The sequence below is a fragment of the Apodemus sylvaticus genome, chromosome 6, assembly GCF_947179515.1.
Source record: "Apodemus sylvaticus chromosome 6, mApoSyl1.1, whole genome shotgun sequence".
Taxonomy (NCBI): Eukaryota; Metazoa; Chordata; class Mammalia; order Rodentia; family Muridae; genus Apodemus; species Apodemus sylvaticus.
In genome coordinates this window covers 61,523,450-61,541,053 of record NC_067477.1, presented here as the reverse complement: position 1 = coordinate 61,541,053, position 17,604 = coordinate 61,523,450, and positions in this window count along the sequence as shown.

Sequence of the window (17,604 nt, the reverse complement as noted above, 5' to 3'; positions counted from 1 at the left end):
GTGGGGAACGCAACGCCGACACGACATTGGCTTTTAAAACAGTAATCACAATAAGAAGTTTCATTTTCATAAATTGTGTTTTGTTGGTGCTAAAAATTGAACCTTGAGCCTCCTGCACAGTAGGTGAGTGCTCTAGAGCTGTGTCTCCATCCCGTGGACTGTTACACAAGGTTCAATTTTTAGCACCAACAAAACACAATTTATGAAAATGAAACTTCTTATTGTGATCTGTTTTTTTCCAAGTTAGAAATATAACTAAGTTGAGCATCATGTTTATAACACTTGGGCTTTGATCTATGTACACCTCTCTGAGTAAATAATGGGCTTTGATGGTAAAAGCAGGTAGTGGTGGGTGTGGCAAGGCGGCAGAGCGGTCAGCGGAGCAAGGGCTGTCTGAGGTCGTTCCCGCTGACTGAAGCGCACTCCTGCCTGCCTCAAGGGGAGGGCATTCTGAAGCCTGTCTGTAACTTTTGATCCTTTTTTATTCTGAAATTTATAAAAGCATCAAGTTGTAAAATAAATGCTTTGAACTCATTTTGAAGTAATGTTATCTTCATCAGCCTTAAGGAGTAATAATAAAACATTATGAAATAGTTATTGAAAATTCCGTTTGTAACAAAGATACTCTAAAATAACTCATTAATGTTTCATTGTTTTGACAAGAATTCAAATGTACTGAATTATGTATTTCTAATTTTTGTTTATATGTATTATTTTAAAAGGGCCAGTATATTTATGAATAAAATGTATGGCCCACTTCTACCATTTTAGCGATAAATGGAAAAATCTTCTAAAAACGGTAGATATTAATTTAAAAACAATGTATGCAAATTAAGTTTGCTGCTGCTGGTCTGATTGAAAACATTTATGTCAGAATTCTAGAATGTGTCTTCAGCCAAGAATTTTATCTACTTACATATATTTATAACCTGTAAAAAGTAAAACAAAGAATGTGTAACTGTTGTGAGCAAAATAGCTTTGCTCGTAATATGTGATGTTTACCAAAAGAATAAATGATAAAGAGTTGAAAAAAAAAACAGTAATCAGTGTTTTAAATCAGTATCCAGTGATACTGATACTCCATAAAAGCCACATCTACTCCAACAAGGCCACATCTTCTACATCCTCTAATACTTCACAAACAGTTCTACCAATTAGAATCCAAACATCCAGATACACAAGCCTAGAAAAAACATTCTTATTCCAATCAACGTAATGGGTTATGAAATAATTCTTTCTGTGTTGTGGTCTTAAATTGAGTGGTGATTCATTTATGAAACTGAATGTTCTGATGTTTTGTGGTGGGCTAGTACCCATAGATTTATGTGTTTGAATGTGTAGCCAAAGGGAGTAGCACTATTTGCAGGCCTGGCTGTTTGGAAGAGGTATGGGCTTTTTGGAGGAAGTGTGTCACTGTGTAGGTGGGCTTTGAGGCCTCCTATGCTCAGGTTCTACCCACTACAGAATAAACTCTCTTTTTGGCTGCCTTCAGATCAAAATATAGAACTCATGTCTCCTCCAGTATCATGACTGCCTGCACCACATTGCCAAGCTTATCACCTTCATGATGATGGCTAAACCTCTTAAACCATAAGCCAAATCCAATTAAAGGTTTGCCTTTATAAAAAAAAGTTGTGTTGGTTATGGTGTCTCTTCACTGCAAGAAAACCCTAATAGAGTATGTACATAATGAATTTGTTTCCATTAATAAGTGGAAAGTGTCCCATATTGCTTCTTCTGGCTAGTTTTCTTTGGAAGTTTGCTTTGTTAGGCAGTATCTTTTTTTTAATACTTTTATTTTCTATATTCTTTGTTTACATTCCAAATGATTTCCCCTTTTCCGGATCCCCCCTCCCCATATGTCCCATAAACCTTCTTCTCTCCATCCCTTCTCCAATCACCTCCCTCCTTTTTCTCTGTCCTTATATTCCCTTCCCATGCTAGATCAATCCTTTCCAGGATCAGGACCCTCTCCATACTTCTTCATGGGAGTCATTTGTTATGTAATTTGTGCCTTGGGTATTCAGAGCTTCTGGGCTAATTAATATCCACTTATAAGAGATTGCATTCCATGTGTATTCTTTTGTGATTGGGTTACCTCACTTAGGATGATATTTTCCAGATCAAACCATTTGCCTAAAATTTTTGTGAATTCATTGTTTCTAATTGCTGAGTAGTATTTCATTGTGTAAATATACCACATTTTCTGTATCCATTCCTCCTTTGAGGGGCATCTGGGTTCTTTCCAGCTTCTGGCTATTATAAATAAGGCTGCTATGAACTTAATGGAGCATGTGTCTTTATTGCATGCCGGGGAATCTTTTGGGTATATGCCCAGGAGAGGTATAGCAGGGTCCTCTGGAAGTCTCATGTCCAGTTTTCTGAGGAACCTCCAGACTGATTTCCACAGTGGTTGTACCATCTTACAGCCCCACCAGCAGTGGAGGCGTGTTCCTCTTTCTCCACATCCTCTCCAACACCTGCTGTCTCCTGAGTTTTTAACCTTAGCCATTCTGACTGGTGTAAGGTGAAATCTCAGGGTTGTTTTGATCTGCATTTCCCTAATGACTAATGATGTTGTGCACTTCTTAAGGAGGCAGTATCTTTATTAGCTCCTTTTCTTTGGAATACCTCCTTTTTCATCAATTTATCCAGTTGATGCTATTGTTAAGCATGAGATGAGATACTTAGAGGTATCAGAAGAGTATATTTTTTAGTACAATCTGTTACTCTGTGTCTCTGTTAGAAAGGTTTGGGGAACTACTAATTCCTATTAGTTTGTTTATTTTCTATTGTCTTAATAGATATCTTTCATTAAATGTTACAGAGCTATAATGGGCTTGCTGTACTTTCTTGGGCATGTTTATTTTTCTTTGAAAGTTAAGTGATCTATTTAGTATCATCTGTAGTACTAGCATAGTGGTTATCAATTCCTGACAACATGATAGACTGCCCTTTGTATGAGAGCAATTATGATATAATCTTTTTTTAATGTTTTATGTAACTTTCGGTCCGAGAAGATAAAGACTGGACTATCGGCAAACCAGAGTAGAGAAAGGTCTTTTGTGAAGGCCCCAGGAAGAAGGATAGGTATACTGAGCTGAAAAGCACCTTTGATTTTACCTGCTGATCAAACAGGCTTTTAAAGTGAGGTGATTGAAGTAGGAATGCATGTGAGTGAAAGAACACATCCCTCACAGTAGTGGAGAGAGATTGTTGCTGAGCAGAGCTGAGTGTGTACAGGGCAGTTTTTCCTCGTGGAACTCACAAGTAAGGACTTTGTAATTCCTCATCAGAACTGAAAAGTCAAATACAGGATTTTGACTTGAATCTAGAATTTTAAAACTTGAAAGCACCAAAAAAATGTGATTTCCTGGGAATAAGAACCTTCATCCAGGTCTATGGCAGGAAATATGATCAATTAAAGCTAATAAACTCATTCATGCAATCTGGCAAAATAAACAAAATGATTACCTTGAGCTAGTAATGAAGCTAGCATCTGTGAGACCATGACTCTTGGGAAGACAACAAGGAGAGAAACTGTTAGCATTGCAGATCATTGTAGGAAGCCTTTGAACAGAAGTGGAAGCCATGGAGTGAACATATTTTGTACTCAGGTGAGATCTGGAAGCCCTCTAACATAGCTTAAATGAAAATAGCATAAATGGTGATGGTGATACCAGATATAGACAGGGAGGACCAGATAACAGTCTAAAAAGCATCTCTATGTAGAACTGAGAGAGCTTTTCCAACAGTGTTCATTAGGAAAAGGCAAGAGGTAGAAGAAGAACACTCCTTAATTAAGGGAAACATTATGGGCTAGGCCAATTGTCCAATACATTGAAACTGGTAGATATGTAGCAAATGACTTCCTTTCACATCTTTGGGTTAAAGTGTTAAAATTCAGAGATACAAAGCATCAGTCTTTTAAATAGCAATCAGTATTAGCTTCTTTAATTTATCATGTTCTTTTCTCCCTTTTTTTTTTAAAGGGGCATTTGGTTAAAGTCAATGCCTGATATCAGAGCTATTAGGCAAACTCAGACAAACACAGGAGATAAATAAACTGAGAAACTCCTTAAAATATAATAGAAACATCCAGTTGGAGTTTCTGTCCTCAATGATACCAGTCTCAATAGATATGGTTGTAAAAATATTAAAGCTTCAAAAGACTTATAAGGATAAAGACATGCTTCAAAGTCTCAGAAAATGTTTGGAATGCTTGTCTCAGATGTGAGACTTGTAACATTTATTTGTTGGGGAAATTGATAGCTTTGTTGAGAGAATGAGCAGTTTCCAAATCTACACGATATAATACTAGAAAAAAATGTTTATTTTTAGTTTATGGAAAGTCAGTGTAGGTGCTAAGCACCTCCCCAAAGAAACTGGTCTCTTTGCAGTTACTTAGTGATGCAGTATAAGGAATTTACTGTCACTCATTAGTTGTTCTGCCTGATTTTGTAATCTCTTCAGTTAGGATAGAGGAAACAGTGCCAAGTGATCAGTTACTTCCTTTCAGAATGTTTCTATATACAATGAGAAATCATGGGTGATCTATGAATTTAGGTGATATTTATTATCATTAAGCCATTACTGCAAGTATTATCTTGGTAAAGCTTGGAAACACAAATATCAAAGGTTTTCTCTAGGCCTAAAAGATTGCAGAACTGGAGAATTCATTGAGGTTTAACAGAACATTTTTCTCTTGTAGAGAATCAGTGTTCAATTCCCAGCATCAAACACTTGCAGTACTCTATCTCATCTAAACTTAGATTCTCAGGATCTGAGACCCTATTCTAGCCTCTCTTGCCATGAATACATACCTGGTATACAGGAAAATCAATGTTTAATAAAAAAAAAGCTTAGTGCAAAGTCCCCTTTGCCTTTAGGTTCTTGCTACACGATGTAGTTTGCTTCTTCTGTTCACCTAGATCAATATTTTTACAATGTGAAACTAGAAGGTAATAATTTCAATTTGATGTGCTCTCATTATCATGAGACAAGCAGAAATAAAATCTACATATCTCTGCAGTTTATTTACCTACAGTGCACTCAGAGAAAAATCACATTTCCTTCATGTTGACTCATCTTCCCAACAATATAAACATCAGCACCTCCACCTGCATCCATGGCAGATCTGCATCCATGCTCCCCAGCCACACAGCCTTACCTGTCTCTCAGGAGGCCTGCTCTAACCCAGGATACACAGTTCCACATGTCTCTGGAGAGGCCTGCTACAGTTAGGGATATCAAGGCTGGTTAACACCAGAAATAACCAGATGGCAAAAGGCATGTACAAGGACATAATCAACAGTAGTTAATGTACTTTGCCAACATCAGAAGAAAATTCTGCTACAGCATGCCCTGGATACCATAACCCACTGGAAGAGCAGGATTCTGACTTTAAATCCCATCTCATGAAGATGATAGAGGCCATTAAAGAGGATATAAATACATGAAAACACAGTCAAACAGGTAGAAGCCCTTAAGAAAGAAACAAATGAATCCTTTAAAGAAATAAAGAAAATAAATCCAAACAGTTGAAGAAAATGAACAAATCAGTTCAAGACATAAAAATGGAAACAGAAACAAAGGAAGGCTAATCTAGAAATGGAAAATCTGAGAGAACAGGAGCTATAGATACAAGCATCAACAAACAGAATGGAAGAGAGGGGAAATAATCTGGAGTGATAAGAAATTGATACATTGGTCAAAGAAAATGCAAGTATAAAAAGTTTCTAAACCACAACATCCAGGAAATTGAGGACACAATAAAAGAGTAAAAGCAACAGAAGATGGTGAAGATTCCCAGTTCAAATTGCCAGAAAACACCTTATATAAAATATAGAAGAAAACTTCCTTAATCTAAAGAAAGAGATGGCCATAAATGTATAAGAGGTCTACAGAACACCAAATAGATTGGAACAGAACAGAAAATTCTCCCACCATATAATAATCAAAACACTGAATGCATAGAACAAAGAAAGAATATTGGAAGCTGTAAGGGAAAAAGGTAAAGCAAAATATAAAGGCAAACCTATCAGAATTAAACCAGACTTCTGCTCAGAGACTCTAAAATCCAGAAGCCTCAGGACATCCTAAGAGACCACAGATGCCAGTGCAGGCTCTTCATGCCCAGCAAAGCTCTCAATCACCATAGATGTAGAAAACAAGCTATTCCACGGCAAAACCAAACTCAAACAATATCCTACTACTAATCCAATCCTACAAAGAACACTAGAAGGAAAACTCCAACATAATGAAGAAAGCTCCACCCAAGAAAGCACAAGAAATTAATCATCTCACAAAAGAACAACAACAATAAAAGAGAGAGAGAATAACATAAACATAGTGTCGTACCCAACAAAGAAATTACAGTAAATAACAATCATTTGTCATTAATATCAACATCAACAGAATCAACTACCCAATAAAAATTACAAGCTAAGAGAGTGGATATGCAAAAAGGATCCAGCATTTTGCTGCATTACAAGAAATACACCTCAATAACAAAGACAGACACTACCTCAGAGTAAAAGCCTGAAAAAAAAGTTTTCCAAACAAAAGGCCTCAAGCAACAAGCTGGAAAAGCAATTCTAATATCCAATAAAATAAACGTTCAACTAAAATTAATGAAAAGAGATGGGGTAGGAAACTTTATATTTATAAAAGAAAAAAAAAAACCCCAAGATGAACTCTCAATTCTTATCATCTATGCTTCAAATGAAAAGACACCCATATTCATAAAAGAAACTTTACTATGGCTCAAAAACACATTGAACATCACACACTAATAGTGAGAGACTTCAACAGCCCAGTCTCACCACAGACTGGTCATTGAAACAGAAACTAAACAGAGATAGAATGAAACTAACAGAAAAATGTGAACCAATTGGATGTAACAGTTATCTATACAACATTTCACCCCCAAACAAAAAAATGTACCTTCTTCTCAGCACCTCACAGAACTTTCTTCAAACCATGTAATAGGATGCAAAACAAGCCTCACCAGATACAAGATGACTGAAATAACCATATGCATTCTATACTATCAAGATGGACTAAGGCCATACTTCAACAGCAACAGAAATAACAGAAAGCCTACATATTCATGGAAACTAAACAACTCTCTACTCAATGATGACTTGGTCAGGTAAAATATAAAAAAGAAATTAAAGACTTTCTAGAATTCAATGAAAATGAAGCTGCAGCATACCCATATTTATGGGACAAAATAAAAGCAGTGCTAATGCGAAAATTCACAGCGCAAAGTACCTTCATAAAGAAATTATAGAGATCCTACATGATTAACTTAAAAGCATACCAAAAAGCTCTAGAACTAAAAGAAGCAAACACATTCAAGAGAAGTATAAGGCAGGAAATGGTTAAATTTGGGGCTGAAATCAAATAACTACAAAGAGAATAATACAAAGAAATTACAAAAACAAGAGGTATGTACTTGAGAAAATCAGTCGGATAGGAAAGCCCTTATCTGAACTAACTACAGAGCACAGAGTCAATATCCAAATTAACAAATCAGAAATGATAAGGGAGACAACAACAGAAATTGAGGAAATTAAAAAAAAATCAAATCTTATTCCAAATTTTTTATTGGACAAAACTGAGAAACTGAATGAAATGGATAATTTTCTATACAGATACCATGTACCAAAATTATATCAAGATCAGGGAAACTATCTAAAGCATCCAAGAACACCTAAAAATATAGAAACAGTTATTAAAAATCTCTCAACAAAAATATGGGGGAGCAATGCTTTTGTGCAGCATTTTAGGACCTCCAAAGAACTCCTAATATCAATACTCCTCAAACTAATCTACAAAATAGAATCAGAAGGAACACTACCTAAATCATTCTATGAGGCCTCAGTTAACCTCATACATAAACTATAGAAAGACCCAAAAACAGAATAGAAGTTGAGACCAATTTCACTTATGAATATAAATGCAACAATATTCAATAAAATTCTTGTAAAGCAAATCTGAAAACACATCAAAAACATCATTCACCACAATCAAGTAGGTTTATTTCAAGAATACACGCATGGCTCAATATATGAAAATCCCTCATTTTAATCCAGTAAATAACTCAAAAAAAATCACATGATTCTCTCATCAGAAGCTAAAACAGCTTTCATCAAAATCCAACACCCATTCATGTTAAAGTCTTGATTAGATCAGAAATTTAAGGTACATCTGTAAACATAATAAAAAATAAAGTAAAGCAAAACAACAGCAAACATCAAATTAAATGGAGAGAAACTGGAAGCAATTCAACTAAAATAAGGCACAACACAAGACAAGCCACTCTCTTCTATCTATTCAATAGAGCACTTACAGACACTGAAAGAGAAATTTTCAACTTTGTATGAAAAAAAAAAAAAACAAAAAACAAAAAACACAAGATAGCCAAACAATTCTGAACAATAAAAGAACTTCTGGAAAGACCACCATCCCTGACTTCAAGATGTACTACAGAACAATAGTGATTAGGAAAAAAAAAAAAACCAACAACAGCTTCATAGTATTAAAACAGAGACACACAGGGTGAGCAATGGAATAGAATTGAATATCCGGAAATAAACCCACACATGTATGGACTCTTGATTTTTGGTGAAGAAACCAAAATCATGTAGTGGAAAAAAGAAACTATATTCAACAAATGGTTCTGGTCTAAGTAGCTGTCTGTATATAAAAGAATGCATAATGATCTGTATTTATCAGTATTCCCAAACTCAAGTCCAAGGGGATCAAAAATTTCAACATAAAACCAAATACATTGAATCTAATCAAAGATAAAATGGGAAATAGCTTTGAGCACATTGTAACAGGAGAAATTTCCCATACAGGATAACAATGGTTCAGGCTCTAAGCTCAACAGTTGATAAATGAAACCTCTTGAAACAAAAATGCTTCTATAAAGCAAACGACATTGTCAATATGATAAAATAGAAACCCTCATATTGGGAAAAGATCTTCATTAACCCTATAGTTGATAGATGGCTAATATCAAAAATATAGAAAGAACTCAAGAAGATAAACTCCAGAGCACAAAATTATTCAATTTTTAAAAAGTTATACAGAGTCAAACAGAATTATCAACACGGGAATATTGAATGGCTAAGAAGTGCTTAAAGAAATGTTCAACATCCTTGATCATTAGAGAAATGCAAATTAAAAGACACTGAGATTTCTCCTCATACCAAACAGAATGACTAAGACCAAAAATTTAAGTGTCAGCACATGCTAGCTAGGATGTAGAGAAAGGGGAACACTTTTTCATTTTTGGTGAGATTGCAAATTTGTACAGCCACTCTGAAGATCAATATGGTGGTTTTTCAGAAAATCGGGAATTGTTTTACTTCAAGACCCAGCTATACTGCTCCTGGGCATTTACCCAACAAATACTTTACCATATCACATGGTCACATACTCTGCTCTGCTCATAACACTTTATTCATAATACCCTGAAACTGGAACTGTACAGATGTTCCCCCAACTAAAGAATGAATACAGAAAATGTGGTTCATTTACACAATACAATACTTTTAAGTTATTGAAAACAAGGACCACATAACTTTTCCTGGCTAATGGATGGAACTGAAAAATATTATCCTCAGTGAAGTAATGAAGGCCCAAAAACATGTATAAACTCATTAATAATGGAATATTAGCTAAAAAAGTACACAATACCCATAATATACCCATAGAACCTAAGAAGTTAAACAAGAAGGAAGGCCCACGTGAGCATGTTAACTCCCATTTAAAAGAGGAAACAAAATAATCATGGGAGACAATGAAGGGAATTGGGTGGTATAGGGAAGGGGGAGAGAAATAGGGGACAGATTAGGTTTGGGGGAAGACAGGAGAGAGGCACAGAGGGCCAGGAAAATGAATAGAAATATGCAGCTGCAGGCAATGGGGTGTGAGGGAAGCTGCTAGAAAGTTCCACAGACCTGGGATAGGGAAGCTCCAAAGACCCAATGTGGGTGACTTTACCTGAAATACGTAATAGTGGGGATAAGTAATCTAAAGTATCTACCTTCAGTAGTCAGACAGGACCCTGAGTGGAGGCATGGGGACATGAACACACCCATGCACATATTTTGGCCCTAAATTTCTTTTGTCTAAAAAACATTCTGGGACAAAAGATTGCTGAGATTGGCCAGTGGCCCCTAGCACATGTGTAGACTAGAACTGCCTTAGTGGGACAGGCTGTAACTAATCCAGTAGTGACTTGATGCCTCAGGGAAGAGGATTGTGAGGTGAGGAGAGGGGAAGGTGGGGTGCCTCTCAGAGGCAAAGGGGAGGGGAATAGGTTGAAGAACTCTGGGAGTGAGTACCAGAAATGGGGACAATATTTGGGATGTAAATAAATAAAATAACTTTTAAAATAAAAGTATAAATATATATAAAAATTTGCAGAGACCTAAAGAATGGCCAGTCAATGACCAAATTTGGGATTCATCCCACAGGTGGGCACAATTCTCTGACACTATTACAGATGCTATGTTGTACTTGTAGACAGGAGGTAAACATGGTTTTTCTCTGAGAGACTTTTCCATCAGTCAACTGAGACAGATTCAGACACTCACAGCCAAGCTTTAGACTATTGTCAAAGACCCCTATAGAAGAGTTAGGAGATATATTAAAGGAACTGAATGAGGATAGCAACTCCATAGCAAGAACAACAGTGTCAACTTGTCTGGACACCTGGTAAACTAAACCACCAGCCAAGTGAGCACACAGGGCCTGATTCAAGTCTCCAGCTATACATGTAGCAGAGGGTTTTCTTGTCAGTCCTCAGAAAGAAAGGATGTGCCTTGTCCTGTAGATAGCTGATGCCCAAGGGTTAGGGAATATTGGAGTCAGCACGTTTCTTTCAAAGGAGAACAGGAAGAGGTGGAAGAACTCTGTGGTAAGTAGCTGAAGTAATAAAATAAAAACAATATAAACATTTCTGTGCCTGTTTGACTGTGTGTGTGTGTGTGTGTGTGTGTGCATGTGTGTGTACAATGTTGAGAATGAATGTTTAATAACTCTCAACATGGTGTCTAAGGATTTAATGATCAATTCATACAGAAATTTGAGCTGTTATCTAGCTTATTTTTGTATCTTTTAATAGATAAGTAGAAATTAATGGAACCTGGAAAAGCTTGAAAGAAAGAATGACAGGTGTAAAATAACTGGGGCCTTGACTATTAAAGATGATATAGTATTATAAGTTGGTTTTGATGCATTCATTTCTATCCTTTTCATTTTCTTTTTGAGGGCAAACTCTGATAGAATCGGCTACTGCACAGCTGTTATTTCCCATCAGTAATAATTATCTCTTTATAAAATTCAATCTGTTGTTACTATAAGCCTAGTTATTTCTCTGAGCCAGCTACCAAAAGCACTGTGTAATACTTTCATGTTTATTTTTAACTGGTGCACAATATATTCTTTCTGATATCAGCACAATTTATTTTTATCTATTTTGATTGTTTTTATTTACCTATATATTGCATATCTCTATATATACTTATAACATTCTTATTTAGTACTTGGGGCAACTATTGGCTTTATGTTTATAAATAGCAAATACTTTATTATAGCTCAGTCCACCAGTCTCATATTTTAACAATGCTGAGTGTAGAAAAAACTGTCTATAAGGAAGAGGAAGCTGGCCCCAGTACAGTGGGACAAATATTTCACTCAAGAAGACTTAAAACAAGCTTAGTAAATGACTAGACTTGAGGATAGACAAGGCACCATTCTTCAGAAAATGGAGAGAGAGAGAGAGAAAGAGAGAGAGAGAGAGAGAGAGAGAGAGAGAGAGAGAGGGAGAGAGAGAGAGAGAGAGAGAGAGAGAGAGAGAGAGAGAGAGAGAGAGAGAGAGAGAGAGAGAGAGAGAGAGAGAGAGATGTTCTTGTGGAAATAAGCCTGCAGGTCAGTTAGAAACCTAAAACGTACCATATAACCCAGAATCACAATTCAGGATATATCCCCAAAGGACTTGTGTTTCACTATAGTAACATGTGTTCATCTGTTCTTGGCTTCACGAGTCACAGAGGCATAAAATGGAAACAGTGCAGATGTCTATTAGCTGATGAAAAAATGATTGAAAATATGTCATATCTAAATAATAGAATTTTGTTCAGTTACAAAGAAAAGCCAAAAAGTGAGACTTTTCAATAATTGGATGGAAATAGCAAATGAACAAACAAGGAAACCAATGCTGGATTGGGATATACAGTATCTGAAAGAAAACCATCACATATTCATTTATCTTTTTTTCTTTTTCTTTTGTCATTAGATATATACCTTATTTACATTTCAAATGATTTCCTTTTTCCTGATCCTCCACCCCAAAAGTACCAATAGCTATCTCCCCTACCCCTGTTTCCCAATCAACCCACTCCTGCTACTCTGTCCTGGTATTCCCCTACACTGCTGCATCTAGCCTATCTAGGACCAGGGGCCTCTCCTTCCTTTGATGTCCATCAAGACCATCCTCTGCTGTTTATGCATCTGGAGTCTTGGTTAACACCATGTGTGCTATATGGTTGATGGTTTTGTTGCTGGGAGCACTGGGAACACTGGATGGTTCATATCATTGTTCCTCCTATGGCCCTGCAAACCCCTTCAGCCCCTTGGGTTCTTTCTCTAGGTCTTCAATTGGGGACCCTGTGCTCAGTTCAATGTCTGACTGAGAGTATCCCCTTCTGTATTTGTCATGGCAATCCAAGAGCTTGGAGATCTTTTCATATTCTGAGGTCTTCTTTGATCTCATTCTCCAGAGACTTGAAGTTGTTGTTATATAGATCTTTCACTTGTTTGGTTAGAGTCACACCAAGATACTTGATATTATTTGTGACTATTGTGAAGAGTGTTGTTTCCCTAATTTCTTTCTCAGCCTGTTTATCCTCTGAGTATAGGAAGGCTACTTATTTGCTTGAACTAATTTTTATATCTGGCCACTTTGCTGAAGTAGTTTATCAGCTATAGGAGTTCTGTGGTGGAGTTTTTTGCATTGCTTAAATATTCTATCATATCATCTGCAAATAGTGATAATTTGACTTTTTCCTTTCCAATTTGTATCCCTTTGACCTCCTTTTCTAATTGCTCTAGCAAGAAATTCAAGTACTATATTGAATAAATATAGGCAGAGAGGGCAGCCTTGTCTAGTCCCAGATTTTAGTGGGATTGCTTCAAGTTTCTCTCCATTTAGTTTGATGTTGGCTACTGGTTTGTTGTATATTGTTTTTACTATGTTTATGTAGGGCCTTGAATTCCTGTTCTTTCCAAGACTTTCCACATGAAAGGATGCTGAATTTTCTCAAATGCTTTTTCCGCATCTAATGAAATTACCATGTGGTTTTTTTTCTTTGAGTTTGTTTATGTAGTGGATTGCATTGATGTATTTCCGTATATTGAAAAATACCTGCATCCCTGGGATGAAGCCTACTTGATTGTGGTGAATGATCATTTTCATGTGTTATTGGATTTGGTTGGCAAGAATTTTATTTAGTATTTTCCCATCGATATCCATAAGGGAAATTGACCGGAAGTTCTCTTTGTTTGTTGAATCTTTTTGTGTGGTTTTGGTATCAGCATAATTGTGGTTTCATAGAACAAGTTGGGTAGTGTTCCTTCTGTTTCTATTTTGTGGAATAGTTTCAACAGAATTGGTGTTAGGTCTTCTTTGAAAGTCTAATAGAATTCCTGACTTAAACCATCTGGTCCTGTGCTTTTTTTGAGTGGGAGATTTTCAATGACCACTTCTATTACTTTAGGGGTTATAGTACCATTTAGATTGTCTATCTGATGCTGATTTAATTTTGGCATTTCATATCTGTCTAGGAAATTGTCCATTTCATCCAGATTTTCCAATTTTGTTGAGTATAGGCTTTTATAATAGGATCTAATGATTTTTTTTAATTTCCTCTGTTTCTGTTGTTATTTCTCCCTTTTCATTTCTGATTTTATTAATTTGGATACTGTCTCTGTGCCCTCTGGTTGGTCTGGCTAAGGGTTTATCTATCATGCTGATTTTCTCAAAGAACTAGCTCCTAGTTTTGTTGATTCTTTGTATAGTTTTGTTTCTTTTTGGTTTATTTCAGCCCTGAGTTTGATGATTTCCTGCCTTCTACTTCTCTTGAGTGTATTAGTTTCATTCTGTTCTAAAGATTTCAGGTGTGCTGTTAATCTGCTAGTGTATCCTCTCTCCCGCTTCCTTTTGGAGGCACTCAGGGCTATGAGTTTTCCTCTTAGCACTGCTTTCATTGAGTCACATAAATTTGGGTATATTGTGCCTTAATTTTCATTAAATTCTAAAATGTCTTTGATTTCTTTCCTTATTTCTTCCTTAAACAAGATATTATTGAGTAGGGCATTGTTCAGCTTCCATGTGTATGTGGGCTTTCTGTTGTTTTTGTTGTTATTGATGACCACACTTACTCCATAGTGATCTGATAGGAGGCATGGGATTACTTCGATCTTCTTATATCTGTTGAGGTCTGTTTTGTGACCAATTACTTGGTCAATTTTTTAGCAGGTACCATGAGGTGCTGAGAAGAAGGTATATTCTTTTGATTTAGGATGAAATATTCTATAGATACCTTTTGAATATATTTGGTCTAAAACTCTTAGTTTCACTGTGTCTCTGTTTAGCTTTTGTTTCCCTGATCTGATCTATCCATTGAGGAGAGTGGGGTGTTGAAGTCACCCACAATTATTGTTTAAGGTGCAATGTGTGCTTTAAACTTTAGTATAGCTTCTTTTGTGAATGAGGGTGTCCTTGTATTTGGAGCATAGATGTTCACATTTGAGAGTTCTTGGTAGATTTTTCCTTTGATGAGTATAAAGAGTCCTTCAGTGTCTTTTTGATGACTTTTGGTTGAAAGTCTATTTTATTGGATATAAAATGGCTACTCCAGCATGTTTCCTGAGACCATTTGCTTGGATAACTGTTTTCCAGCCTTTTATTATGAGGTAGTGATTATCTTTGACACTGAGATGTGTTTCCTGTATGCAGCAAAATGTTGGGTCTTGTTTATGAATCCAGTCTATTAATCTATGTCTTTTAATTGGGTCCATTGATGTTAAGAATTTTTTGTTATTCCACATGAATTTGAGAATTGTTCTTTCTAACTCTATGAAGAACTGAGCTGGGATTTTGATGGGGATTGCATTGAATCTATAGATTGCTTTTGGCAAGATGGCCATTTTTACTATATTAACCCTGTCAATCCATGAGCATGGAAGATTTTTCCATTTTCTGAGGTCTTCTTCGATTTCCTTCTTCAACGACCTGTTGTTTTTCTCATACAGATCTTTCATTTGTTTGGATAAAGTCTAACCAAGATACTTTATATTGTTTGTGGCTATTATGAAGGGTGTCATTTCCCTAATTTCTTTCTCAGCCTGCTTATCTTTTGGGTATATGAAGGCTATAGATTTGCTTGAGTTGATTTTATAGCCTGCTACTTTGCTGAAGTTATTTATCAGCTGTAGGAGTTCTCTGTTGGAGTTTTTTGGGTCACTTAATTATACTATCATATCAACTGCAAATAGTGATAGTTTGACTTCTTCCTTTCCAATTTGTATCCCCTTGACCTCCTTATGTTGTCTAATTGCTCTAGCTAGTACCAAAAGTACTATATTAAAAAGATATGGAGAGAGGGGGAAGCCTTGTCTAGTCCCTGATTTTAATGGGATTGCTTCACATTTCTCTCCATTTAGTTTGATGTTGGCTACCTGTTTGCTGTATATTGCTTTTGCTTTGTTTAGGTATGGGCATTGAATTCCTATTCTTTCCAAGACTTTCCACATGAAAGGATGCTGAATTTTGTCAAATGCTTTTTCAGCATCTAATGAAATGACCATGTGGTTTTTGGTTATGTAGTAGATTGCACTGATGGATTTCTGTACATTGAACCCTCCCTGCATCCCTTGGATGAAGTCTACTTGATCATGGAAAATGAACGTTTTGGTGTGTTCTTGGATTCGATTGGCAAGAATTTTATTGAGTATATTTGCGTCGATATTCATAATGGATATTGGCGTCGATATTCATAATGGGTATTGGCCTGAAGTTTTCCTTCTTTATTGGATCTTTGTATGGTTTTGTTATCAGCATAATTGTGGCTTCATAGAACAAGTTGGGTAGTGTTCCTTCTGTTTCTATTTTATGGGATAATTTGAAGAGTATTGGTTAGATCTTCTTGGAAGATCTGATAGAATTCTGCACTGAAGCCATCTGGTCCTGTGCTTTTATTTGGTTGGAAGACTTTCTATGAACTCTTCTATTTCTTTAGGGGTTATGGGACTGTTTAGATGATCTATTTGATCCTGATTTAATTTTGATGTTTGGTATCTGTCTAGGAAATTGTCCATTTCCTCCAGATTTTCCATTTGTGTTACATATAGACTTTTGTATTAGGATCAGATAATTTTTTGAATTTCCTCCATTCCTCCATTGTTATACCTCCCTTTTCATTTCTAATTTTATTAATTTGGATACTGTCTCTTTGCCCTTTGATTAGTTTGGATAAGGGTTTATCTGTCTTGTTGATTTTCTCAAAGAACCAACTCCTGTTTTAAAACCTAGGATAGCTAAAACTATTCTCAACAGTAAAAGAACTTCTGGGGGAATCAGTATCCCAGACTCAAGCAGTACTACAGAGCAATAGTGTTAAAAACTGCATGGTATTGGTATGGTAACAGGCAGGTTGATCAATGCACTAGGATTGAAGACCCAGAAATTAACCCACACACTTACAGAGCTGAAACCATCCAGTGGAAAAAAGATAGCCTTTTCAACAACTGGTGCTTGCTCAACTGGAGGTCAACATGCAGAAGAATGCGAATTGATCCATTCTTATCTCCTCATACTTAGCTCAACCCCAAGTGTATCAAGGACCTCCACATAAAATCTGACACACTGAAACTAATAGAAAAGAAACTGGGGAAGACCCTCTAGAACATGGGCACAGGGGAACAGTTCCTGAACAGAACATCAATAGCTTATGCTCTAAGATCAAGAAATGACAAATGGGACCTCATAAAATTACAAAGTTTCTGTAAGGCAAAGGACACTCTCAAAAGGACAAAACGGCAACCAACAAATTTGGAAAGGATCGTCACCAACCCTTCACCATCCGACAGAGGGCTAATATCTAATACGTACAAAGAAGTCAAGAAGGTAGACTCCATAGAGCCAAATATCCCTATTAAAAAATTAGGGTACAGAACTAAACAAGAATTTTCACCTGAACTTTGAATGTCTGAGAAGCACCTTAAAAAAATGTTAAGCATCACTAGTCATTAGGGAAATGCAAATCAAAACAACCCTGAGATTTCACCTCATACCAGTCAGAATGGCTAAGGTTAAAAACTCAGGAGACAGCAGTTATTGGTGAGGATGTGGAGAAAGAGGAACACTTCTCCACTGCTGGTGGGAATGCAAGTTGGCACAACCACTCTGGAAATCTGGAAATCTGGCAGTTCCTCAGAAAACTGGACATAACACTTCCAGAGGACCCTGCAATACCACTTCTGGGCATATACCCAGAGGATTCCCCAGTGTGCAATAAGGTCACA